Source organism: Lepisma saccharinum, chromosome 3 (assembly GCF_977018435.1).
Source record: "Lepisma saccharinum chromosome 3, izLepSacc3.1, whole genome shotgun sequence".
NCBI lineage: Eukaryota > Metazoa > Arthropoda > Insecta > Zygentoma > Lepismatidae > Lepisma > Lepisma saccharinum.
In genome coordinates this window covers 137,110,473-137,138,264 of record NC_139231.1, presented here as the reverse complement: position 1 = coordinate 137,138,264, position 27,792 = coordinate 137,110,473, and the positions used below count along the sequence as shown (strand labels likewise).

At 42.4% G+C, this 27,792-nt stretch overlaps 1 protein-coding gene across 7 annotated transcripts in view; it reads right to left on the bottom strand.

Annotated features, from left to right (window-relative positions):
- Eip74EF (Ecdysone-induced protein E74) overlaps positions 1–27,792 on the bottom strand; it is a 776,515-nt gene that overhangs the window by 471,617 nt on the left and 277,106 nt on the right. For all 7 annotated transcript variants that reach the window (XM_083119484.1, XM_083119487.1, XM_083119488.1 and 4 more), the window contains one exon: positions 23,519–23,576. The gene's annotated coding sequence lies outside the window, so the exon portion shown is untranslated. The remainder of the gene's footprint in view (positions 1–23,518; positions 23,577–27,792) is intronic.

Sequence of the window (27,792 nt, the reverse complement as noted above, 5' to 3'; positions counted from 1 at the left end):
CCTCACCATTTCCCTAAAAAGGAACGATTCTGCTTATTATCTTGAAAACAATCCCATCAAAAAAGGTTCCTCTCAAAAAGATCTCTTGGTTATCATCGACGAAAAACTAAACTTTAATGAGCACATTACGAACACTACTAAAACAGCAATCCGTCTTCTCGGTCTTCTGTACAGGTTCACTGAAATCCAAAACCAATCATCAATCAGAATATTTTACAAATCCCTTATCTCCCCCATTCTTGAATACTGCTCTACTATCTGGACCATGGCTCCAAAAACAAATCTTTCCCGGATTGATTCTGTCCTCAACTTTTTCCACGCCATTGCTCGCCACAGAATACCTTCTCTGAGCCACCTCCACAAATCAGACATTATGTCTGTCTTCAATATCCAACCACCACACACTCGTCGCGAATTAGCAGACATGAAATTTTTGCACAAAATCATGAATGGTAAAATTAAATGCGAATTTCTGCTCAACAAATTTCATCTACGTGTCCCCACACGGCCAACCCGTAACCTTAAGCTCCTTCACAATCCCACAACAAGACCCTCCCTTCTACAGCGGTCTCTTTTCTACAGGCTTCCTCACTCATATAATAACCTGCCTCCAAATGAGGACATATTCTTGCCAGAACAAAGTCTTAGACAATTGTTAACGATGTATGTATAATTTTGATTTGTGTTCAGTGCCATGTTGTACTCTATTTTGTTGTTGTTGTTATTGTTATTTTCCTGCTGTTACTGTCTCAGTGTAAAATGGTCATTCAGTACTGTATCTGAAACTTTAGGTAAAATAAAAATAAATAAATAAATAAGTCTTCTAGCGACCTTGTCCTCTAGCGACCATGTTCTTTACCGTCCGTGTCCTTTAGCGACGAAGTCCTTTAGCGACCGTATCCTTTGGCGTATATGTCCCTTAGCGACCATGTCCTTTAGCGCCCATGTACTTTAGCGGCCATGTCCTTTAGCAACCATGTCCTTTAGCGATCGTGTCCTTTAGCGACCATCTCCTTTAGCGACCGCTTCCTGTAGCGACCGTGTCCTTTAACGACCATGTCCTTTATGACTGTGTCCTTCAGTAACCAAGTTTTTTTAGCGATCATGTCCTTTAGCGAACTTGTCCTTTAACGACCATGCTCTCTAGGGGTCATGCTCTTTAGGGATCATATCATTTAGCGACCGTGTCCTTTGGCGAACGCGTCCTTTGACGACCATGTCCTTTACCAACCGTGTCCTTTAGCGAACTTGTTCTTTAGCGACCATGTCCTTTACCGACTATGTCTTTCAGTAGCTAAGCCCTTTAACCACCATGTCCTTTAGCGACCAAGCAAGGCCTTTAGCGACCACGCTATCTAGGGATAGTGTCCTTTAGCGACCATGTCCTTTACAGACCAAGTCCTTTGGCGACCATTTCCTTTAGCGACCATGTTAGTGTGGCAGAATTTCACTTGAACCGTCAAGCAGGGTATAAAGTTTCTTTTATTGCTTTTATTTGACAACCCTTACTTACTGACTCAGAAACCGAATGATGCCCTGGCACTCTTGACCATTTTCTGTTATGACGTCATTAAAATATCATCATAAAAACTACAAGATAACCTCATAAGGTTAGATAAAATCATAAATGTTTCATATGCCACGGTAACACAATGTTACACAGACCCAAGAAAAGCTTGGCCGAATCTATGGCTACACGCATTATAGATCTCGCAACTTAAAGTAGTAATCGGAAGTGCCTTCGACGAAAAGAACACGGACGTTATAGTCATCCACGAAGGCGCATCGTCTGACTTAGTGGGGGGCGGGGGGAAGAGCTGAAAGTTTTACAAGTGGTGTTCAAAAACACACGATGTGGTTAAACCCTGTAAACTTGGAAACAAATACCAATTAGTCCATTTATGTGAGTAGATTGGCAGTACAAGAAGGTAATGTTTGTAGTAGTCATTCAACGCGACATAAGTTCACTCTTATGCACAGAACGGCTAATCGGGACTGGACCTACGGTTTAAAGTGAGACTGACCCACTATGTGCCTCCACCGGGTATCCAACTCTAGATCCCTTGATTACAAGGCTACGGCATTACCACTTCCCCATCGGGAAGACCCCTGATGTTTGGTCCGCTCATAAATGCATCTCCTTCAAACACAGACATAGCTTTTTATAACCACGTGTAAGATACCATTTATTATTAAAAAAACATGGAATGAATTTCATTCACATCTCTCCTAAAATGCATACATCGCGCTGCGACGCCAAGGGTGCCGGGTTCGAATTCCGCTCGGGCTTGGTTGTTTGTGAATATCCATTCATCAATTTCATCATTTGATCACTCATCCCCATCTTCGGAAATTAGCCAAGAGACACAAAACGCGAAGTAAACTAAACTAAATCAACCAACCGACCAATCTCCTAAAATGCAGCTGTATAAAATTATAATGAAAAGTAAATGGTTAAATACTCAACGGTGGAACAACGTAGACAAAGAATGATGCACATATTCATGTCCTTTGTAGGTAGCATCGTCTGTTTAATGCAAGGAAGTGGTTTTGAAGTCAACACTAGTGGTTTCACATAATTACTCTTGGTAGGAAAACATGGTGTAAAGAACTCAGAGGTCTACGGATTGCTTATTAGGGGCAGAATACAGTACTACCGTTGAGGATCTTCAGACTGAAGGCCACAGTCTGCCGCTGTTTATGTGTAAAAAAAGGTAAAGGTAAAGTGCTCCCCTGTGCATAGCACCACGCATTGAAGGCGTATAGGGGGTGTGGGGTTTATGTGTGGATGTTTCAATTATATCTGTTTTCATTATTCATTCGACCACGTAGAGAAGGTAATTGGCTATTAGAAATAAGTAACTGTTCACTGCAATTATATATACAAGTGGTGGACAATAAATATGAACACCCTGATATGACACAAGAATCTTTATTCGTAGGAAGTTGACCTAACCTTGGCTGATATTATAGCATGTATCCGGCGTGGGTTGTACAGTCACGGACACTTCTGGGTTATAACAATTCCATTAACTTTCAATGGAATCGTTACACACCGAAAGTGTCCATGACTGAACAAATGCAGGTCTTGCACAATGTTCAAGAGAATACGCGTCCATTCCTCTTGCAAAACTGTCTCGAGTTAAGAAGGTGTGTCTGGGGGTGGAAATCTAGTTCGGACTTTGGCCTCCAAAATACCCCACAAATGTTTAATTATGTTAAGATCAGGCAACTGAGGAGCCTAGATGAGATGTTCCACTTCATGTTCACTGAACCATGCATTGATACACCAAAAAGTGTGAATGGGGCACTGTCGTCTTGAAACACAGGTCGTTCGCCAGGTAACACTGTCCGGATATTAGGATGGAGATGTGCAGAATGCTGCGATATTCCTCTGCTGTGATTCCCCCATGGAGGACTACAGGTAGTCAAAGACTACACCAGAATATCTCTCCCAACACCATCACCGAACTCCCACCACGTATAACAGTAGGAAGGAGGCATTCAACATGAAAGGCTTCTGCAGCCGTTCTTCACACCCAAATACGCCCGGTGGTCTAGAATAATGTGAATGCAGTTTAATCAAATCCAGATGACCTGTCCCCACTGCTGCTTTGTCTTCCCTCTGTGCCCTCGGTAACATTTTCGACGCTACGCAACATTACGTGGTGTCATTAATGTTTGGAATAGCCGCTTTGCCATGAGTGTTCCCAGTATGCAGTTCCCGTTGGATAGTTTTGGTTGATACAGATGTCTGGAGATGGTATTTCATCTCGAAGGTTATCTGAGACACCGTTGCCTTGTGCTTTTGGGCCACTATCCACTTCAACAATCGCTATCTCTGTCGGCAAGCTTGAAATTTCAACCGCTGTTCTGTTACGAAAATTATGTCATACTTTCTTTATTGTAGGCTGTCATCACATTTGACACCGTGCTCTTTGCAACCCCTACAAGATTGGCTGTTTTTGACACTGAGACTCCAGCTAGGTGCAATCCATTGATCATGCCATTTTGAAAGTCTGAGAGGTCGAACATAATAGCGTTTGATGGTAGAAGAATGTTCATATATAACCCATACGACTGCTACTGATAAAGTGATACCTCTACCTTCATGGTCAGTAGGTGGTCGACTTCTGTACCAGGTGGCGTGGCTGTACTGCAAGGATGAATTGCGACCTGTTTTCATATGGGTGTTCAAATTAATTTGCCCACCACCTGTATATCTTCATATGGAAGAACCTACAGAAGAAGTCAAGAGTCGACTCATTCAAGTACAACTTGAACTTGCGAACACATACGTAGATGTTACGATAAGGTAAAGGGAGGACTGGTTTGAGTGAAATTATCAGAGGAACTAGTTGAAGGATGGATTCTGCGATCTCAGCTCAACCAGATCTTGACGCAACAGTGGGACAAAGACTTAAAAAAGCCCTACATAAGAGATCGCATGATGTTATGTCTTTGGAGTTTGGGTGTCAATCTCAGCAATTCCTCATGCAACCTATTCACACTTGTAGTAGATGTTCATTGAAGTACTTGTTAGTTCTCGATGGAATCGTTCCATCTTGTTAGAACACGAAATCCCGTGAGTTCTCTTCATCCAATTCTCGAGCATGACCAGATACGCAAGTCTATTAACGGTGTTTTACGAGAAGAAAAATAGCACACAAAGCCTACTTCTGGGTATGGCATCAAAAACATTCAAACTCTCTGATGCTTATTGACTGAAGGAGGATGTTCGGAACCCCAAATCTGAACGTTAAGTCTGTTCACACTGCCTCTGATATAGAAGATAGCTTCGTCACTGAACACGATCCTTTCCATGGAATCACCATTCTCAAGCAATCCACCATGTTCACGCTAAAGAACGAGCGAGGTGCTTTTCATATTCTGGTTCAGTGAATGCCTGCGCAAGTTGCGCCTTCAAAGCCTTTAATTGGAAACGCTTATAGCGTCCTATACAATAAAATGGGGGAGGGGGGGAGCATTTCCAACTCGCAGCTCAACTTTCGAACCAACTTCCTGAGGTTGCCCTGGAAGGTATTGTCAAAACTCTATCCATTGCCGGAACCTAAGATGACGGGCGACCAATGATTTTGCCTTTGCATAAGCAAATTTTCTCCAGGAATTGTGTATACGAGTACAAACGCTTTATGAAGTTATCAGGTGGATCACGCCTAAACGGATGCCGAAAACTCTGTAAAACTATGACCACAGATGTTTTCACATACTTTACAACACGAAAGGTTTTCTGTTTTTTACTCGCCACCATTTTGTACAAATAGTTCACATACGCACGGTGAGTATTTCGAGTGAAACTTATGAAGTCTAGTTGCAATCAGTGCTTGTTACAGATCTCTCGGCACACCGGTCATGTAGAAAGAGAGAAAAAATAGGTACGATCTTTTTCGGACACCCTATATTATGCAAGATGAAATAAATTAACTTCTAATTTGAATTTCTTCTTTATATTAATTGTCTTACAACGTTGTAACGGTCGGATTGACCATTACTCGTTTTGGTAATATGTTAATTAATTTCTGGCCAGCTACAAGTTGTAGGGTTAAGTAATATGTTTCCATGAGTGTACTTTTATGTTATTTTTGCATGTAAGTGTATGTGCTTATTGGATTGTGCTTTGCTGGATATTAGATTCCCTTGTTTTTTATCTCCCCGGCTGGGGGAGCTAGCTGTCTTTTAAAAGACCGTTGCAGTGGAATTTTCCAACGCTAGGGGGTCCACGTCCACGGACGTTTACCCCGACTATAAAAAAGGCCAGTGGGCTTTAGAAAAAACAGTGTTTCCCCATTAATCGACGAAAGAGGAACGTCTACTCAAGTTTAGTCCACTTATGGTGACTAGACTGGATATAATAATGTAGCATTTGGTTAAGCCAACCCCTGTTGCTGTCCCAAGTCCCCTTTTAGAAAAAGCTTTGATTATGTGGATATTTCCGAATTGATTAATTGATGCCCAAAAGAAAGAGTGAAAGCGAAAGGAAACGCATTGTAAGGAACGGAATATCATTTAAGCTGAGGGTAGGCCCACAGAGATAGTTATGCTAACTCTTGTAAAGGAAGTGCCGATGCTTAAGCCATAGGTGCGCAATTATATTGATTTAGAGATTTGGTAATTTGGTCTATGCAAGACACACATGGAAACGCTATGTAAAATATGTATATATATATATAACTACGTATAATAAACCAATATATCCTACTAGAATGTTATAATTTCAAGATTTACGGTATTGTATATTCACTTGCTGTACATGTGTAATCGAACCAGGGACATAAATTATTGTGTGAACCCCCCCCCCTTTTGTAATTCCAGCGAATATAATCTGCTCGCTTGGCACCCAGGGTGAGGTGAAAGGAGATATTGAGGTACTAAAGTAGGAAGAAATTTAGAGGGCAGGAAAGAAACGAGGGATAGGGGGCCGAACTTTCACAACGTTCTCCTCTGCTTTTGATTAGAATAAAATCAGATATTAATTTAGGAAACTGCAAAAAAAGATCCACTTAAGTTTTTAATTTTTTTTTAAGAAAAATGATTATTATTTATTAAGTTACACAAATGGGTAATATACTACGTTATAAAGGATTTTATAAGGTTTTCGAGGGTCTCTTAATGATAAAATCGGTACATTTGTTCTCGAGATATTAATGATAAATCACATCTAACATAAACAATGTAGTTAGACAAAATGGTGCATTGATGACGCCACAGACAGACATGCTCGATGATGCCAGAGTGGCATCATTCGTATTTTAATTCAGTACATTGCGGTTAATCATATGCAATAAAAAAAAACTTTATACCCTACTTGACGGTTTCACAAACAATTTATAACATTGTCAACGACCCGACTACCTCCTTGGCGACCATGTCCTTTATCGTCCATGTCATTTAGCGGCCATGCCCTTTAGTGACAATGCCCCTTAGCGACCATTCCCATTACCGACCATGTACTTTAACCTCCATGTCCTTTACCAACCATGTCCTTTAACGACAATTTCCTTTACAAACCAAGCCCTTTAGTGACCAAGTACTTTACCGATCAATCCGAAAGGATTCGTCAGAAGAGAACAGGGACTCCGAAACGCAGCGTAGCCAAAGGACAGATTGTCCGAGAGCCTGAGTTGCCAAAGACATGGTCTCCAAAGGCAACGTCGCAAAAGAACAGGGTCTTCGTAAGACAGCGTCGCCCAAAGACATGGTCTCTCAAAGGCGGTGTTGCCAAAGAACAGGGCCTCCGAAAGAGAACATCGCCAAAAATCAGGGTCTCTGCAAGGCAGCGTTGCCAAAAAACAGGGTCTCCGAAAGGCAGCGTTGCCCAAAGACAGGGTCTCCGAAAGACAGCGCCTCCCAAAGACAGGGTCTCCGAAACGCTGCGGTGCCAAAAGACAGAGTCTCCGAAAGACAGTATCGCTAAAGAACAGGGTCTCCGAAAGGCGGTGAGGATCTTCGAAAGACTGCGTCGCCAAAGAACATGGTCTCTGGAAAGTAGAGTCACCAAAGGACAGGGTCTCCGAAAAGCAGCGTCGCCAAAGAACAGGGTCTGCGAAAAACAGCGTCCCCAAAGGACTGGTTCTCCGAAAGGTAGAGTCGCCAAAGGACAGGGTCTCCGAAAGAATGCGTCGGAAGAGAACAGAATCTCCGTAAGGCAGCGTAGTCAAAGGACAGGGTTTCTGAAAGGCAGCGAAGGTCTCCGAAAGAGAGCATGACCAAGGGACACTGTCTCCGAAGGAATCGTCGCCAAAGGATAAGGTCTCCGAAGAGAGTGTCGCCAAAAGACAGGGTCTCTGAAAGGCAACGTTGTCAAAGGAGAGAGTCTCTGAGAGACAGCGTCGTCAAAGGTAGGTTTTCCGAAATGCAGCGTCGCCAAAAGACAGGGACTCCAAAAGGCAGCGTCCCCAAATTACAGGGTCTCCGAAACACAGCGTCTCCGAAAGGCAGCGACGCCAAAAGAGAGGGTCTCCGAATGGCAGCGTCGCCAAAAGACAGTGTCTCAAAACCAAAGGACAGATCTCCGAAAGACAGCGTCGCCGAAGTACACTGTATCCGAATGGAAACGTCGCCAAAGAACAGGGTCACAAATGGAGAGGATATCCGAAACCCAGAGACGCCAAAGGGTAGGCTGAGTTGCCAAAGACATGGTCTCCAAAAGGCAACATCGCAAGAGGACAGGGTCTCCGAAAAGCGGCGTTCCCAAAGGACAGGGTCTCTGAAAGACAGTGTCGCCAGAGTTTCCTAAATCCAGTGTCACCAAATGACAGGGTATCCGATAGCAGCGTCGCAAAAGGAGCAGGTCCCCGGAAGGCAGCGCCGACAATGACAGGTTCTCCGGAAGGCAGCGTCAGCCAAAGGACAGAGTCTCCGAAAGACAGCTTCACAAAAGGACAGGGTCTCAGAAAGGCAGCGTCGCCAAAAGACAGGGTCTCCGAAAGAGAGCGTCGCTAAAAAAAAACAAAAAAACAGGGTCTCCGGAAGGCAGCGCCGCCAAAAGACAGTGTCACCCAACAACCGGGTCTCCGAAACGCTGCGGTGCCAAAAGACAGGGTCTCCGAAGGGTAACATCGCTAAAGAACAAGATCTCAAACGGCAGTAAGGATCTTCGAAAGACAGCGTCGCCAAAGGACATGGTCTCTGGAAAGTAGAGTCGCCAGAGAATTAGGTCTCCGAAAGGCAGCGTCGCCAAAGAACAGGGTCTGCGAAAAACAGCGTCCTCAAAGGACTGGTTCTCCGAAAGGTAGAATTGCCAAAGGACAGGGTCTCCAAAAGGATGCATCGGAAGAGAAAAGGGTCTCCGAAAGGCAGCGTGGCCAAAGGACACGGTATCCGAAAGGAAGCGTCGGCATAGGATAGGGTCTCTGAAGAGAGCGTCACCAAAAGACAGGGTTCCCGAAAGAAAGCATGACCAAGGGACACATTTTCGGAGGGAAGCGTCGCCAAAGGATGGGGTCTCCGAAGAGAGCGTCACCAAAAGACAGGGTCTCCGAAATCCAGCGTGGCCAAAAAATAAGGTTATCCGAAACACAGCGTCACCCAAAAACAGGGTCTACGAGACGCAGCGTTGACAAAGGACAGAGTCTCCGAAAGGTACCGTCGACAAAGGACAGGGTATCCGTATGGCATAGTCACCAAGATACGACAGGGTATAGGAAAGGCAGAGTCTCCAAAGGACAGATTCACCGAAAGGCAGCGTCGCCAAAGAATGGGGTCTCCGAATGACAGGGTCACCAAATGACAGGTTCTCCAAAAGGCAGGGTGTCCGATAGACTTAGTTGCCACAGGACATGGTCTCCAAAAGACAGCGTCGAATAGACAGAGTCTCCGAAAGACAGAGTAGCCCAAAGAAAGTGTATTCGAAAGGCAACGTTGCCAAAGGAGAGGGTCTCTGAGATACAGCGTCGTCAAGGGACAGGTTCTCAGAAAGGCAGAGTCGCCAAAACATGGGGTATCCGAAAGATAATTTGGCCAAAGCACAGGGTCTCCAAATGGCAGCGTCGCCAAACGACAGGGTCTCCGAAAGACAGCTTCGCCGAAAGAGAAAATCATCGAAAGATGCGACGCTAAAGGACAGGGTCTCCGAAACGCTGCGCTGCCAAAAGACAGGGTCTCCGAAAAGCTGCGTTGCCAATAGACAGGGTCTCCGAAAGGCAGCGTCACAAAAACCTTGGTCTCCGAAAGATAGCGTCACCAAAGGCCAGGATCTTCGAAAGGCAGCGTCGCAAAAGGACAGAGTCTTCCAAAGACAGCGCCGTCCAAACACAGTGTACCGAAAGGCAACGTTGCCAAAGGACATGGTCTCTGAGAGACAGCGTCGTCAACGGACAGGTTCTCAAATGGCAGCGTCGACAAAGCACAGGGTCTCCGAAAGACAGCGTCGCCCAAACAAAAGATCTCCGAAAGATCGCAAATGGACAGGGTATTCGAAAGGCAGCGACGCCAAAGGACAGGGTCTCCGAAAGGCAGCGTCGCCAAAGGACAGGGTCTCCGACAGAGAGCGTCGTCAAAGAACAGGGTGTCCGATAGGCAGCGTAATAAAAGGACAGGGTTTCCAAAAGACCTTTAGCGACCATGTCCATTACCTACTATGTCCGTTAGCGACCATTTCCATTAGCGACCATGTCCGTTACCGACTATGTTCTTTAGCGACTATGTCCTTCAGGGAGCTTGTCCTTTATCGTCCATGTCCTTTACCGACTATGTCCATTAGCGACCAAATCCTTTAGTGACCAAGTTCTTTTTCGGACCAAGTCCTTTACTGACCAAGTCCTTTACCGACTACGTCTTCTAGCTACACGTCCTTTAGCAACAATGTCCTTTAGCGACCATGCCCATTACCGATCATATCCTTTAGACTCCATGTCCTATCATGGCCATGTGATTTAGCGACTACGTCCTTTACCGAATATGTCCTTTAGCAAACGTCTGCATTAACGACAATGTCCTTTAGCGACCATGTCCTATAACAACCGTGTCTTTTAGCGACTGTGTCCTTCAGCGAACAAGTCCTTTAGCGTCCATGCTGTCTAGGTATCATGTTCTTTAGCGACCACGCTTCTTAGCAATCATGTCCTTTAGCGACCATGCTCTCTAGGGATCGTGTCCTTTAGCGACCATATCCTTTACCGAACATGTCCTTAAGAGACCATGTTGTTTACAGAACAGGTAATTTACCGACCATTTCCTTTGGCCGACTATCTCCTTTACCAACCGTGTCCATTGGCGTCCATGTGGTTTAGCGAACCAAGTTCTTTAGCGACCATGCCCTTTACCGACCATGTACTTTGGCGACCATGTCAGTTACCAAACACGTCCTTTATCGTCGGTGTCATTTAGCGACCATGCCCTTTAGCAACCATGACCCTTAGCTACCGGAACCTTTAGCGAACATGTCCATTAGCATCAATGTCCTTCAGCGACCGTGTCCTCTAGCGACCTTGTATTCTAACGACCGTGTCCTTTGGCGAACATGTCCTTTAACGACCATGTTCTTTAGCAATCGTGTCCTTTAACGACCAACTCCTTTAGTCACCATGTTCTTTACCGACCATGTCCTTAAGCAATCGTGGCTAATAGCAACCGTGTATCTTAATTACCAAGTCCTTTGACGATCCTATCCTTTGGCGTATATGTCCCTTACTCACCATGTCCTTTAGGGAACTAGTCCTTTAACGACTATGTCCTTTAGCAACCGTGTTCTTTAGCGACAGTGTCCTTTAGCGACCAATTCCTTTACCGACCATGTCCTTTAGCGACCATGTTCTTTAGCATCCACGCTATCTAGGGATCGTGTCCTTTAGCGACGACCATGTCCATTGCCGACCATTTCCTTTAGCAACCATGTCTTCTGGCGACCATGTTATATGGTGACCATTTCATTTAGCAACCATGCCCTTTGGCGATCATATGCTTTAGCGACCATGTCCTTTGGTGATCATGTCCCTTAGCGACCGAGTCCTCTTCCGATCATGTCCTTAACCAACAATCGTTAATATCATTATCGAACATGACCTTTAGCCTCCATGTACTTTAGCGACCTTGTCCTTTAGCCACCATGTCCTCTAGCGACAATGCCCCTTGGCAACAATGTTGTTTAGCGACCATGCCCATTAGCGACCATGTCCTTTATCGACAATGTCCCTTACCGACCATGTCCTTTAGCAATCGTCTTCATTAGCGACAATGTCCTTTGGCGACCATGCTCTTTAGGAATCATGTCCTTTAGCGACCATGATCTTTAGGAAACATGTCCTTTAGTGACCATGCTCTCTAGGGATCGTCTCCTTTAGCAACAATGTCCTTTACCGACCATGTCCTTAAGCGACCATGTTGATTACAGAACAGGTCATTTACCGACCATACCGACCATTACCTTTGGCGACCATGTACTTTAGTGTCCACGTTCATTGGCGACCATGCCCTATACAGACCAACTTCTTCAGAGATCATGCACTTTACCGACCATGTACTTTGACGACCACGTCCTTTAGCGGCCGTGTCCTTTAGCGACAGTGTCATTTAACGACCTTGTATTTTAAAGACCGTGTCCTTTGGCGACCATGTCCGTTACCGACTATATTCTTTAGCGACCATGTCCTTCAGCAACCTTGTCCTTTATTCTCCATGTACTTTACCGACTGTGCCTATTAACGACCAAGTCCTTTACCCACAACGTTTTCTAGCTACACGTCCTTTTGCGACCATGTCCCTTAGCAACAATGTCCTTTAGCGACCATGCCCATTACCGATCACGTCCTTTAGTCTCCATGTAATATAATGGCCATGTGATTTAGCGACTACGTTCTTTACCGAATATGTCCTTTAGCAAACGTCTGCATTAGCGACAATGTCCTTTAGCGACCATGTTCTCTAACAACCGTGTCTTTTAGCGACTGTGTCCTTTAGCGACCATGCTGTCTATGTATCATGTTTTTTAGGGACCATGCTCTTTAGGAATCATGTCCTTTAGCGAACATGCTCTCTACGAATCGTGTCCTTTAGCGACCATATCCTTTACCGACAATGTCCTTAAGCGACTAAGTTTTTACAGAACAGGTCATTTACCGACCATTTCCTTTGGCGACCATGTCCTTTACCAACCATGTCCTATGGTGAACATGTCCCTTAACGATTATCTTCTTTAAGAATCGTGTCCTTTAGCGACCATGTTCTTTAGCGACCACGTCCTTAAGCAATCGTGGCTAATAGCAACCGTGTATCTTAAATACAAAGTCATTCAACGACCGTATCTTTGGCGTATATGTCCCTTACTGACCACGTCATTTAGAGAACAAATCATTTAGCGACCATGTTCTTTAGCAACTGTGTCCTTCAGAATCCGTGCTCTAGCGATCTTGTATTCTAACGACCGTGTTCTTTAACGACCATGTGCTTTAGCAAACGTGTCCTTTAACGACCAACTCCTTTAGTCACCATGTTCTTTACCGACCATGTCCTTAAGCAATCGTGGCTAATAGCAACAGTGTATCTTAATTACCAAGTCCTTTGACTATCGTATCCTTTGGCGTATATGTCCCTTACTGACCATGTCCTTTAGAGAACAAGTCCTTTAGCAACCTTGTCCTTTAGCAACCATGTTCTTTATCAACCGTGTACTTTAACGACCATGTCCTTTAGCGACCGTGTTCTTTAGCATACACGCTATCTAGGAATCGTGTCCTTTAGCGTCCATGTCCATTATCAACCTTGTCCATTGCCGACCATTTCCTTTAGCAACCATGTCTCCTTGCGACCATGTTATTTGGTGACCATTTCATTTAGCGACCATGCCCTTTGGCGATACCCTTTAGTGAAAATGTCCTTTGGTGGCCATGTCCCTTAGCGACCAAGTCCTCTACCGATCATGTCCTTAACCAGCAATATCCTTTATCGTCCACGCGTCTGATACCATGCTAAAGGTCCCGGGTTCGATTCCCGGCCGGTTCAAATCCGGGAACTTTTCTAACGTTGAAAGTGGCCCCGGCGCCCACCCAGCGTCGAATAACATGGGTACCTGGGAGAAATCCTGGGGGGTAAAGGCGGTCAGGGGCGTGATGCTGATCACATCACCCCCAACTACGACAGGATCAAGAAAGTGTGGGGCGTTACCCCCACACCCCCTATACGCCTTCATGGCGTGGTGCTATACACAGGGGAGCACTTTACCTTTTTTTATCATTATCGACCATGACCTTTAGCCTCCATGTACTTTAGCAAGAATGTCCTCTAGCGACCATGTCCATTGGCAACAATGTTCTTTAGCGACCATGCTAATTAGCGACCATGCCCATTAGCGACCATGCCCATTAGCGACCATGTCCATTAGCGACAATGTCCCTTACCGACCATGTCCTTTAGCAATCGTCTCGATTAGCGACAATGTCTTTTGGCGAACATATCCTCTAGCAACCGTGTCCTCTATCAACCATATCTTCTAGCAACCAAGTCCTTTAGCGACCATACAGACCAACTTCTTCAGAGATCATGCACTTTACCGACCCTGCAATTTGGCGACCACGTCCTTTAGCAGCCGTGTCCTTTAGCAACAGTGTCATTTAACGACCTTGTATTTTCACGACCGTGTCCTTTGGCGACCATGTCCGTTACCGACTATGATCTTTAGCGATCATGTCCTTCAGCAAAAATGTCCTTTAGCGACCATGCCCATTACCGATCATGTCATTTAGACTCCATGTCCTATAATGGCCATGTGATTTAGAGCTACGTCCTTTACCGAATATGTCCTTTAGCAACCGTGTCCTTTAGCGACCAAGTCCTTAGCGACCATGCTGTCTAGGTATCATGTTTTTTGGCGAGCATGCTCTTTAGGAATAATGTTCTTTAGTGACCATGCTCTCTAGGGATCGTGTCCTTTAGCGACCATGTCCTTAAGCGGACCATGTTGTTTACAGAACAGGTGATTTAGCGACCATTTCCATTGGCGACCATCTGCTTTAGCGACCATGTCCTTCAGTGTACATGTCCTTTGGCAACCATGCCCTACACAGACCAAGTTCTTCAGAGATCATTCTCTTTACCGACCCTGTACTTTGGCGACCATATCCTTTACCGATCATGGCATTTATCGTCGATGTCATTTAGCGACCAAGTCCTTTAGCAACCGGATTCTTTAGCGAATATGTCATTTAGGGACCATATTGTTTACGGACCAAGTCAGTTACAGACCATTTCCTTTGGCGACCATGTACTTTACCAAACATGTCCTTTGGCGTCCAAGTCCCTTAGCGACCATGCCCTCTACAGACCAAGTTCTTTAGCGACCAAGTCCTTTACCGACAATGTGCATTAGCCACCATATCCTTTACCGATTATGTTCTTTATAGACCAGGTCCTGTAGCGACTATGTTCTTTAATGATCGTGTGATTTAGCGATGGTGTCATTTAGCAACCATGTCTTTAGCGACCAAGTTCTTTAGCGATTGTCCTTTAGTGATAGTGTCCTTTAGCGACCGTGTTCTTTAGCAACCGTGCCCTTTATCGACCGTCTCCTTTGGCGACCGTGTCCTTTGGCGAACAAGTCCTTTAGCGACCGTGCCCTTTATCGACCGTGTCCTTTGTCGACCGTGTCCTTTGGCGAACAAGTCCTTTATCGACCGTGTCCTTTGGCGAACAAGTCCTTTAGCGACCATGTCACTTTGCTACCCTGTCCCTTAGCGACAAAATCCTTTCGCGAACATGTCCTTTAACGACAGTGTCATTTAGCGAAAGTGTCCTTTAGCGAACGTGTCCTTTAGCAACCGTGTCCTTTAGCTACGAAGTTCTTTAGCGATTGTCCTTTAATGATAGTGTCCTTTAGCGACCGTGTTCTTTAGTGATAAGGTCCTCTGGCGACCGTGCCCTTTATCGACCGTGTCCTTTGTCGACCGTGTCCTTTGGTGAACAAGTCCTTTAGTGACCGTGCCCTTTATCGACCGTGTCCTTTGGCGAACAAGTCCTTTAGCGACCGTGTCCTTTGGCGAAAGTGTCCTTTGGCGAACAAGTCCTTTGGCGACCGTGCCCTTTATCGACAGTGTTCTTTGTTGACCGTGTCCTTTGGCGAACAAGTCCTTTAGCGACCGTGCCCTTTATCGACCGTGTCCTTTGTCGAACAAGTCCTTTAGCGACCGTGTCCTTTAGCGACCGTGTCCTTTGTCGACCGTGTCCTTTGGCGAACAAGTCCTTTAGCGACCGTGTCCTTTGGCGAACAAGTCCTTTAGCGACCGTGTCCTTTAGCGAAAGTGTCCTTTGGCGAACAAGTCCTTTGGCGAACAAGTCCTTTACCGACCGTGCCCTTTATCGACCGTGTCCTTTGTCGACCGTATCCTTTGGCGAACAAGTCCTTTAGCGACAGTGTCCTTTAGCAACCGTGTCCTTTGTCGACCGTGTCCTTTGGCGAACAAGTCCTTTAGCGACCGTGCCCTTTATCGACCGTGTCCTTTGGCGAACATGTCCTTTAGCAACCGTGCCCTTTATCGACCGTGTCCTTTGTCGACCGTGTCCTTTGGCGAACAAGTCCTTTAGCGACCGTGTCCATTGTCGACCGTGTCCTTTGGCGAACAAGTCCTTTAGCGACCGTGTCCTTTAGCGACCGTGTCCTTTGCCGACCGTGTCCTTTGGCGACCATGTTGTTTGGCGAAAAAGTCTTTTCGCGACCAAGTCCTTTATCGATCGTGTGCGACATCGTCCTTTAGTGATCGTGTCCTTTAGCGACCATGTCCGTTACCGACTATGTTCTTTAGCGACTATGTCCTTCAGAGACCTTATGTTTTATCGTCCATGTTCTGTATGAATATATGAATTTATGGATTAGTATTTTAAGCCCACTTTATGCACAATAAGGCTTACCGGGAATGGACCTACAGTTTAAAGTGGGATCCGACACACTATGGGCTTCCACCGGGTATCGATCCCGGGACCCCTTGACTACAAGACGGTGGCGCTACCACTGCGCCATCGAGGAGGCCAATCGTCCATATCCTATACCAACCATGTCCTTTAGCGACAAAGTTAAATAGGGAATATGTCCTTTACCGAATATGTCCTTCAGTAACCAAGTCCTTTGGCGACCAAGTTCTTTAACGATCGTGTCCTTTAGTGACCACGTCCTTTAGCAATCGTCCTTTAGCAATCGTCCTTTAGTGATCGTGTCCTTCAGCGCTCGTGTCCTTTAGCGAACATGTCCACTGGAGACCTAGTCCTTTGGCGACCAAATCATTAGCGAAAATATTCTTTAGCAACTGTATCCTAAGCGACCAAGTCTCTTGGCGAACATGTCTTTTGGCGAACATATCCTTTAGCGACCATATCCTTTAGTAACCATGTCCATTAGCGACCGTGTGCTTTAAGCGATCGTGTCCTTTACTTGACCGTCTCCATTAGCGAACATTTCCTCTAGAGGCCGTGCCCTTTGGCGAACGTGTCCTTTTGCGACCATGTCCTTTAGTGATCGTCTCCTTTAGCGATCGTGTCCTTTAGCAACCATGTCTTTTAGCGATCGTGTCACTTAGCTAGCGAGTCCCTTAGCGACCAAATCCTTTAGCGACAATGTCATTTAGCTACCGTGTCCTTTAGCGACCGTGTCCTATGGCGAACATCTTCTTTGGCGACCAAGTCCTTTGGCGACCAAGTCCTTTGGCGATCGTGTTCTTTAGCAACCATGTCCTTAAGCAACCGTGGCACTTAGCTACCGTCTCCCTTAGCGACCGTGTCCTTTAGCAACCGTGTCCTTTGGCGAACATCTTCTTTGGCAACCAAAACCTTTAGCGACCTTGTCCATTGGCGAACATGTCCTTTAGCGACCCATGTCCTTTAGCGACCAAGTCCTTTACTGACCATGTCTTTTAGTAGTGACCATGTCCTTTATCGTCCATGTCATTTAGCGACCTTGTATTTTAACGACTATATCCTTTAACTTTAATGTTCTTTATTGCCCTTTAATGACCACGGCCTTTAGCGACTATATCCTTAACGACAATATCCTTCAGTGAAAATCTCCTTTAGAGACTATGCCCTTTAGGCACCATGTCCTTTATCGATCATGTCTATAACGGCCAAGTTCTTCTCCGACCATTGCTTTTATCGTTCACGTCCTATAGCGACCATGTCGTTGAGCCTGTAACGTACTAGGTGGGTAGTTAATAACATCAAAGGAAAGTCGTGCACAAGGCCGCGGATCTCAAAAACTATACCCCGTCCAAGTAGATTACAAGTGACTACTTTTAGAAGTGTATGACGCGTTATTACGTGTCACTTCTGTCTCATAAGAGAACCAAGCCGATAGACAAAAGGTCAGGCTTTCAAACATATAATCACGATAAAGCAAAGTGCGATCAATTTTGATTACATAGCATTAATTCATTAAACGTAAATTCATCAAAAAATGTGCAACCTCGTCTGGAAACATTTAAAGAACACCCTGTATGACGATATTTCAAATATCCTTTAGCTACCATGTCCTTTAGGCCTTTAGCGACCATGTGCTTTGGCGACCATGCTTATTAGCATGCATGTGTCATGTCTTTTAGGATCCCTGTCTTTTGGTTTTCTTGCTAAATTATCGAAATTCTTTGGTGTGCATTAGAACAACACTGTCGTCGGAATATGTGTGTGTGGAGGCGGGGACATACGCGATGTTTTAAAGAATTTGTCATATCGAAGTACGCAAGTACCGAGGTCATCACACGTCACTGAGGATGAGTGATGATATGATGAAACGACACTCACAAGGAACATCCATGCCCAGGCCTGGATTCTAACCCTGGACACCTGGCGTCGTAGCGCGATATGCTAACCACTCCGCCATGGAGATCGGCTAATGTTAAATATAAAAACAATATTGCAACGCTTAATACATTTAATGTAGGCCTATATCAAGCTAATATTTACATTCAAACTGTTTAGAGAGAAAATTTGTTGGATATAATTTACTCTTTGTTAATAATAAATAGTAATTGCCGTATATTATAACTATTGAAACTGTGCCATCCTTGGCTGAACCCCATCCATTATTTTTGTATACGGCCCTGGCTGAAACTCAGCTAATTCAAGCAACATACTTTACTAAGGTTACTTAACAGCGCTCTCTTCCGCGTCTAAGTTTATTATAATGACAAGAATGGAAAGATGATTGATTATATTATGTGATTTCGAGCTGGGTTGATTTTGCAACCGCGATAATCTACCATACTTTCCCTTTACCAGTACCTTTACCGAACGAAATTGTGAAAAACGGCTTTTAGATGCTAACACAAATCAATATAGTTTGGTGTTAGAAAACAAATGAAAATAGTATTTGCCTGTTTGCCAAATGTGAAGTTGATACGTATATCACCACCAGTTCCGAAGACTTTGCTGACAGAATAAGATTTGTTATATATACCAATGATTTGACATTTCTTGATATTTCTTTTTGTTTTTTACAACACATAATTATTATTTAAAAAGGCATTTCCGTGATGTTTAAATTCACCACATTCTGTAAAACGGATTCCACTGTTGTCACATCAAGTTTATTCCATCTTATCTGTCATGCCATTATACATTTATTAATGAAAGTTTATATTCTAAATTAGAATTATGTGCTGGTATATTATACATCATTCGTAATTCAATTCAAATTTTTGGGGATGGGGATTTTTTTTTAAATAACAAATTCAACTTGCAAAAATAATTTACACCTTGGTACCTTACAACGAGGTGGGGGAAAAGGGGAAACATAATATAACAGTTGGGCTGAAAAGTTCGTAGGCTAACATAGTAAAAAATATTTTTTTGACAAAATTCGATTTTATTATTCAATATAGTTGCCTTCGAGGGCGATACAACGATTATAGCGGTCATACAATTTTTCGATGCCATTTTTATAGTACGATTTTTCTTTAGCCTCAAAATAGGCCTCAGTTTCGGCGATTACCTCTTCATCAGTGCTAAATTTCTTTCCAGCGAGCATTCTTTTAAGGTCTGCAAACAGGAAAAAGTCACTGGGGGCCAGATCTGGAGAATATGGTGGATGGGGAAGCAATTTTATTACGGTTGAATATCGCTAAACATTGCTCCGAATCATCAAAACGTTGTTGCTTTTGATCGATTGTGAGCACGCGCGGCACCCATTTTGCACACAGCTTTCGCATGTTCAAATATTCATGCACAATATGTCCAACACGTTCCTTTGATATTTTTAAAGTCTCAGCTATCTCGATCAACTTCACTTTACGATCATTTAAAATTATTTTGTGGAATTTTTTGATGTTTTCGTCGGTAACAGCCTCTTTGGGGCGTCCACTGCGTGCATCGTCTTCGATGCTCATTTCGCGTCGTTTAAATTTAGCAAACCACTTCTCAACGGTTGATTTTCCTGGTGCAGAGTCCGAATAATGTTTATCAAGCCAAGCCTTGGCTTCAACAGTATTTTTTTTCGCCAAAAAGCAATGCTTTATTAACACACGAAATTCTTTTTTATCCATTTTTTCACAATAACAAAAGCTGCTTCAGTCACAATGCTATATCTCACGATCTAATTATCCGGCAGCTGTGAAATTTATACACGTATCTTTTGAAGGTTAGTACTAAGTAAAAATCACATGGATTTAATTCTAGTAACGCCATCTATGAGTCAGCCTACGAACTTTTCAGCCCAACTGTTATTAACCAACTAATTCATTACTTTAACTCGTTCCTAATCACGTTTGGGTCATTCCATGCCAAATCAACCAGGGTCTGAACCTTGACATCTCAGAAATTAAACATTTTTGGTGCAGTGGAAATACCAGTAAAGTTGACGAAAACTGCCAAATTTCAGATTTTTTCGGCTCTTAGTTTTTGAGTTGTTGACTTTCAAAGAAGCAAAAATCCCAAAATTTGATGACATTTTGAAATCTTTAAACAGCTGTATATCGAAAACTATTTGACCTAGAGCTAAAATTGGTGTCATTGTCTTCTGCATTTAATGGGCTTTAATTTGAAATGCAACATGACTGTGGTATTTCAATTTTTTAATTTTTAAGAAACTTGAATTTTTTTTCTTGAAAATCTCAAAAAAAAAAACGTTTTTAATTTTCTTGAAAGAAATATATGATTTGAAGACAGCAATAGACTATTTGTGTGCAAAATTTCATAATGGGACGGCAATGGGTTCCTATGATAAAACTACAACAATATGCTGAGTGGTTGATGTTGAAGTCTTCATATTAGTCTATTTTGTATTTTTTGGAGTACAAACAACATTAAAATACCTAAAACTTATCACTTTTAATATCAGGTAAGCAAATTGAAAAATGTACGAGGGGAAGTCATTAAATAACAGGAATTTTATTCTAAACTTCATGGAGATTTATGCACAACGAAAATTTGTGTTTCGACATTCAAAAAGGATCGTTAGCAACACGCTATAAAGATGTCGTGACGATCGAGCAGTATGAGCCTGCGCAGTAGTTCGTACAGCATGGCCGCTCCTCTGTTGACTTGCACCGTAGAAGAGCAACGAAGTGTTGTTCGTTTTTTGTGGTCAGAGGGAGTGAAACCTTCTGAAATCCATAGGCGTGCAAACGGGAGGCCAAAAGGACAGTCGTCCCCTCTAATACTCTTGCTTAGGAATTTAGAGCAGACGAATCTTATCACCGTTATTAAATGGCATTATGGTATTTTCATAATTAAGTATTTTCAAGCTGACGAAAGTTCCAAGCAACTACGGAAGGTGCATTATTTCCTATGTAATTGAACTATCCAACTTCGTTCTCTAGCAAATTTCTTGTTATTAACACTCGCATACAGTTTATTCGTTAGTTTCGTTACCTAAGTGTTTGGAAAATAAATTGCCCATACATTAGAAATCGGTAGCAGCGATTGCGTGACAAAAGTGGGGAGGGGGCAAGGGCAGTTTACTTTTCTTTGTACAAAAAAAAAGCTTAGCATTAAGAGGCTATAGTATAGAAATAAAAAGTGAGGGAGCAACCGCCCCCTAAAGGCCATCACTATACGAAATGAACATATTATGTGCAGTTTTTTTTAATCTGCTGTATGAAGTAAATTAGGGGGAAATAATGGAGGGGGGCAAAGAACATAGGTGCCTCGGAAGTTTGCATTCTTCTAACAGTTATTTTCAGTGTTTCCGGACACACTCTATAAACGCCCCTGTTGCATACCCATCAATCCAATAGAACCGTGAGATGAGATGTGGTTTTTCTTTCTCCAAATAAACTTTCATCAAAGCCCCTCCCCCCTAATCAGAAGGTCTGCGCACGCCTATGCTGAAATGTACAGCAGCATGAAGGTTCAGTACGGATACATTTGTTTGGGAGAGTGTACTAAATTACCGGATTCGCTGATAGATCTACTGTTTCACTACCTTAGTTGCCACGCAAACTGGCCTCCCACTTCGGTGTTCATCAGTGACATTTCGTCTTCCGTCTTTAATTCTTTTCACCCATTCATACACTCTCCACTGACTTAAACAATTGTCTCCGTACTGAACCTTCATTCTGCTGAAGATTTCAGAAGGTTTCACTCCCTCTGACCACAAAAAACGAATAACACTTTGTTGCTCTTCTATGGTGCAAGTCAATAGTGGAGCGGCCATTCTGTACGAGCTACTGCGCAGGCGCATACTATTCGATAGTCACGACACCTTTATGGCGTGTTGCTAACGATCCTTTTTGAATTCCGAAACACAAATTTTCATTGTGCATAAATCTCCATGAAGTTTAGAATAAAATTCCTGTTATTTAATGACTTCCACTCGTACATTTTCAATTTGCTTACCTAATATTAAAAGTGATAAGTTTTAGGTATTTTCATGTTATTTGTACTCCAAATATTATAAAATAGACTAATATGAAGACTTCAACATCAATCACTCAGTATATAGTTGTGGTTTTATCATGGAAGTTAACAAATTTAGCAAATTTCTCACACGTTACAATACAAAAATGTAATTTCCATAGGAACCCATTGCCGTCCCATTATGAAATTTTGCACACAAATAGTCAATTGATGTCTTCAAATCATATATTTTTTTTAAGAAAATAAAAAATGGTGTTTTTGAGATATTCAATTTTTTTTTAAGTTTCTTAAAAATTACAAAATTCAAATACCACAGTCATGTTGCATTTCAAATTAAAGCCCATTAAATGCAGAAGAGAGTGACACCAATTTGAGCTCTCTAGCGACCATGTCCTTTAACGACAAAATTCTTTAGCAACCATTTCCGTTAGCGACCGCGTCCTCTGGCGACCATGTCCTTTAGCGACCATGTCCTTTAACGATCGTGTCCTTTGGCGACCATGTCCTTTAACGATCATATAATTTAACGACCAAGTCCTTTAGCGGCCGTGTCCTTTGGCGACCATGTCGTTTGGCGAACTTGTCCTCTAGCGACCGTGTAACTTTTCTAATGATCGTGTCCTTTAGCGATCGTATCCTTTAGCAACCATGTCCTTTAGCGATCGTGTCCATTAGTAACCATGTTCTTTAGCGACGGAGTCACTTAGCTACCGTGTCCCATAACGACCAAATCCTTTAGCGACCGTGTCCTTTAGCGACCGTGTCCTTTAGCAACCGTGTTCTTTGGCGACCTAATCCTTTAGCGACCAAGTCCTTTAGCATTAAGTTTTTTTAAAAAAAAGTGACTCTCAGTAATAGGATTCGACTGATTTATATTTTAATACCTTTCACGAATTGTTATACCATTTTCAACATGTGTATTATTTGTTCCGCAGCAAATTTTCAGTCAATAATTAATTCAGCATTTGATGAATCTTCATATCAAGTCTGTCTCTTGTGTAAGAATTCAATGGGAATGATGAAATGAGATCTGACGTAACTTAACTTCCATGTTATAATGTAACTTAATATGAATGGATCTATTAGTCCGTTTTGAACCATCAATAGCAAGTATTTAAAACAAACAATTAAAAACTGAAAGCATTTTCTGTTCTGACTGTAAACTAAGTAGAAAAAATAACCTTCGCCATAAGTTAAATACATTTGTCAATTGAAAAAGATAACCACTAACCTTGATATATCACGATGTTTCTGGAACTTGATCCAATACATTAGCTATGCTGTTATCGCTGTAAGAAAAGAATACAATTTATTAGAATACATTCAAAGGTGAAATAAATACATTGACAAATATTTAATAATGACTACAGGAAAAAATAGTAGTTGATAAAATATTGGCAACTCATAAATGCCTGCAATGTTGTCAAAAGAAAAAAAATCTAATGACTATGACAAAATAAAGATTAATTGTCAAGTTTTGTGAATTTCAGGTCAACTTTGGGGTGTAACAAGGGAAATTAAACTCCTCAGTTTTAGAACCCAATCGCCGCCTTAGGGTGGGGGTGAGAGTGGGAGGCAGAATATCAACCACAGGTGCCATGAGATCAACAAAAATACCCCTAACAACAGAACACTAATTAACAGAATAAATAAATCGGCCAAGACCGACACAAACACCTTGATTCAACCGTAGAATTAATTAATGTTCTTGTTTAGAGTTAAACTCTTTGTTTTATTATTTTGTTGGTTAAGTGGTGATTGTAAGGTTCAAGGACGGATTCTATCGGGCTAGGTTGAAGAATTGCGTTTCACTTCTTCCGGACCGACATCCATTGTGCGGAGAAATAAATTCGTCTAACAATGGTTCCAGCTGTTTTCTACCCAACAAACTTTCAATGATAAAGCAACAATGCAATTCAGGAAAGATGCTTTGTTGAGGAGAAGCGCGAGCGATAAGCATGCAACAATAGGAAACGCGCGCACGGAAGACTGTTGCATTGCACGCACGTAATGCCAGATAGCGAAAACAAGTGACTGCGGTCCCGGCGTAACTGGGACGACGTCCTAGCCTTGAGGTCGTTTTATCTGCGAGTAGGAATTTTCTGCAAAGCGCGGAAGTTTGTTACGAAAAGCGCTTAAGGTGAGGGAGAGGGGGAAGGGGTAATGTAGAGGCGGGAAAATAATTACAGCAGATAAGTTGGCGGGAGAAGAAAACGCTAAAAAGAAAGATGTTCGAATTCTTAACGAGGCATGCTAGCCTCGGCTCACAAACCGGAAGTGGAATGCAAGGTACTTCCGGTTTGCGAACTGTCCGTCAATTCACTTTCACCGGACGGGAAGTGTACGTGTTCACCTTGAGGGTGTGCATGTTGGAAGTGCGTTTCGATAATACCTGTTTTCATTCCTCCCTTTTTATGATTATCGAGAGGAGAGGAGGGGACGTGATATTCGAGAAGGTTTTCCTGAACTATCAACGGCAGGAGAAAGTTGATAACGTGAAATCTTCAATTAAGTAAAGGCAGTGCCAGAAAACAATGGAGTACAACATAATTTTTCATACCAACGAGTGAACTGTAAAAAACAGTCTTCCTTACATACACGAACATGATTCCGTTTTGATTTCACCGAGACTGATAAACTGATTTGAAATTCAGAATAATTCATCAACTTTCAGTTAATTCATTCGAGACAAATGTAAACGAACTTCACAACAAAGAACATGGGAGGGAGCCCGTTCCTCCAAAGCCTATAACGCATGCCCCACTCTTTATACTAATTATATGATATTGCGGGTAAACAAAAGTTTGCGAAAAAATAAATTTAGATAAATCCTTTCAACATGTCATTAATCATCTCATCCCTATTGTCTCGATGAAACCACAAGTAGAAAAAATATCTTAAATCGCCAAAAAAAAACAATCACTCAATTCGCTAATTTTTGTATGTAAAACAGAAATGATAGATAAATTATATAAAAAGTAAATAGTTTCTTATTTATCATATCATTCATGTATAATTGTTATTGTTGTTTCAAATATCCCATAACGTAACACACGAGCAACCAGGCAAATAGTTTCTATACCCTGTTTGTGTCATCAAACTCAAACACACATTTTCATCACCTTGCAATCAAGGGGTTCCGGGTTCGATACCCAGTGGAGGCACATGGTGGCTCGGATTACACTTTAAACTGTAGGTCCAGTACCGATTAGCGTCAATGCAAGTGTCTTTCGTTAGGATGGCGTGTTTAAAAAAATGAAAAATTTACAAATTGTTACATCAATAAGAAAATAGCAACGAAGATAATACCGGTGGTAATACCGAACAGCGATTTATAATTTGGAAAATGAAAAGGAAATGAAATGAAATATGGTGATTAGAATAGGAAAAAAATAACCCAGAACAGTAATAAAAATATATTAAAAAATTTCATGTCATAAATTAAAATCAAAATAATATTCTAAGAAATGAGGGAGCAATGACTCGAAAATTGATAAAAGAAACTTTAACACACAGGATTAAAATGCTGGACTAAAGTCAAATTTTAGATTTAATATTCACTATTACAAGATTATAACGCAAAAAAGTACCCTCGTTATGCCAATAAAATACATTTTAGGAAGTGAAGTTTGTATAATCTCTCCACACTCCGAAATACAATGGTCAAATGAATGTAGAACGCACGCCCATCATCCTTGCAGCTTGGCGAGAAGCAAACGGCACGTGAGTTAAAGGGCTTCGTTGCCATGGAAACGCGATGAAAATAGCCGAAAACACGTTCCATCGCCCACCCCCCAAAAATCTGACTTAATAGTAAAAACAAATCGAGCGCGATAGCGTTACAGGTCGCCACGGCAACGAGTAGAAAGTAGCTGAAATTATATTTAGAAAAAGAAAAAACACGCCTGGCTAGGAAGTAAGTGCTTTTTCAACCGTAATTTTTTTCTTCTTTCTTTTCGCGTGACGATGCGAGTATATCTCGCTGGCAGACCATTATTACACCACTTTCTCCAGTCTGGGGTTAGGAAAGGACATCGCACCAGGAGAAATGAAAGAGGGCAACGTCCTCTCTCTTTCCAGCCGAAACAAAATTTCACCGAGTTCATTCCTCCGCTAACAGATGGCAGGACGAGCGCCGGCGTGAGAATTGCTGAGGTAACGAGGTGCGCGGAACAAGATTGCCAACTCTGAATCAGATTTCATAGTTGGCCGAACAAGATCATCACAGGCCTTTTAAAAGATATACACAATTCGAAAACTTAATTTACTTTTTTTGTTTCTTTTTACATCATGCGTTTGCATTCCTGTACATCTTATGACAGGTTAGAACCTAGGACGTACATTTTTTCTATTCTATTTGCGTGACGAATATAGGGCTGTGAAACCTATCTGCCACTTAAGCATGTTTGTTACATATTGTTTTATGCGGGTTACAAAATTTGTAACTGTAACTTTCCTAGCAAAATTTCCATTCTCCCTTTCTCTTCGCTGATCCCGATAGCTACAATAACTTAAAACTTCCGGAATGTACTACGTTATTTATTTACGTCTTACATTATGAATTAAGATTTTTATAAAACCTAATTCACGTAAGAATTGTATAACATTTTTACTAACAAGTATATATATATATATATATATATATATATATATATATATACAAAATTGGCAAAACTATATACCGAATCCAAAAGTCTATTTTTTTTATATACACAAAAAATAAAAGTAAAGGAACATAAATACCGGATAGTTCGTTTACCAATAACTAACAAATCTTCCAAAGACATCACCAAGAATAAAGGAAGCCTTAACAACATACTTTTTGTACAGCCATGGTATTTTTAAGTGCTATACGATTAGGAAAGGGGGGGAGTCGAAATTTTTCAAAATTATATTATCTTTCCTTATTTAAGGCCAACTTTCAGTTTGGAAGCAACCAACATTTTAAAAAAATCAGAACGGGAGCAACAAACTAATGCAATACAAGAACAATGTAATTCATATTTTTTAATCAAATGTCTGCGGACTGCTGAAACTCTTCTTATCACAACTCAGAGATATCGTTCTCCACTCTTCGTCGATCCCAACGAAAACTATGCAGGATTTAGCAGATCACACGAGAGCAAGTGTTAAATATCAGTTTGTATGAAAGTGGCCGCGGCCCACCTACTGCCAAATTTAATTGATAAATTTTCTGAAAAAAATTAAATGAAAGTGTAAAGTTACTGATGGAAATGGAAAGCCTTGGACTTATCCAGCCGGTGGGCAAGGGAGAGCTCGCCCCTCCTGGAAAACGAGTGGTGAAATATTTTGGCGGGTCATTGTGCTTTATTATAAATAATAATCCTTTGCGCAACAGCCCATGAAGGGCCTGGGCATACCTACCGACTGCCGGTCTCCCTCCCACCCTTTCCTTCGTCACCTCTAAGCGTGGAGATCTGCAACCAGTAGTGGGATAGTGGGGGGGTCGGCCCGACGTATCCCCAGCCGTTATAGTAGGTCGTC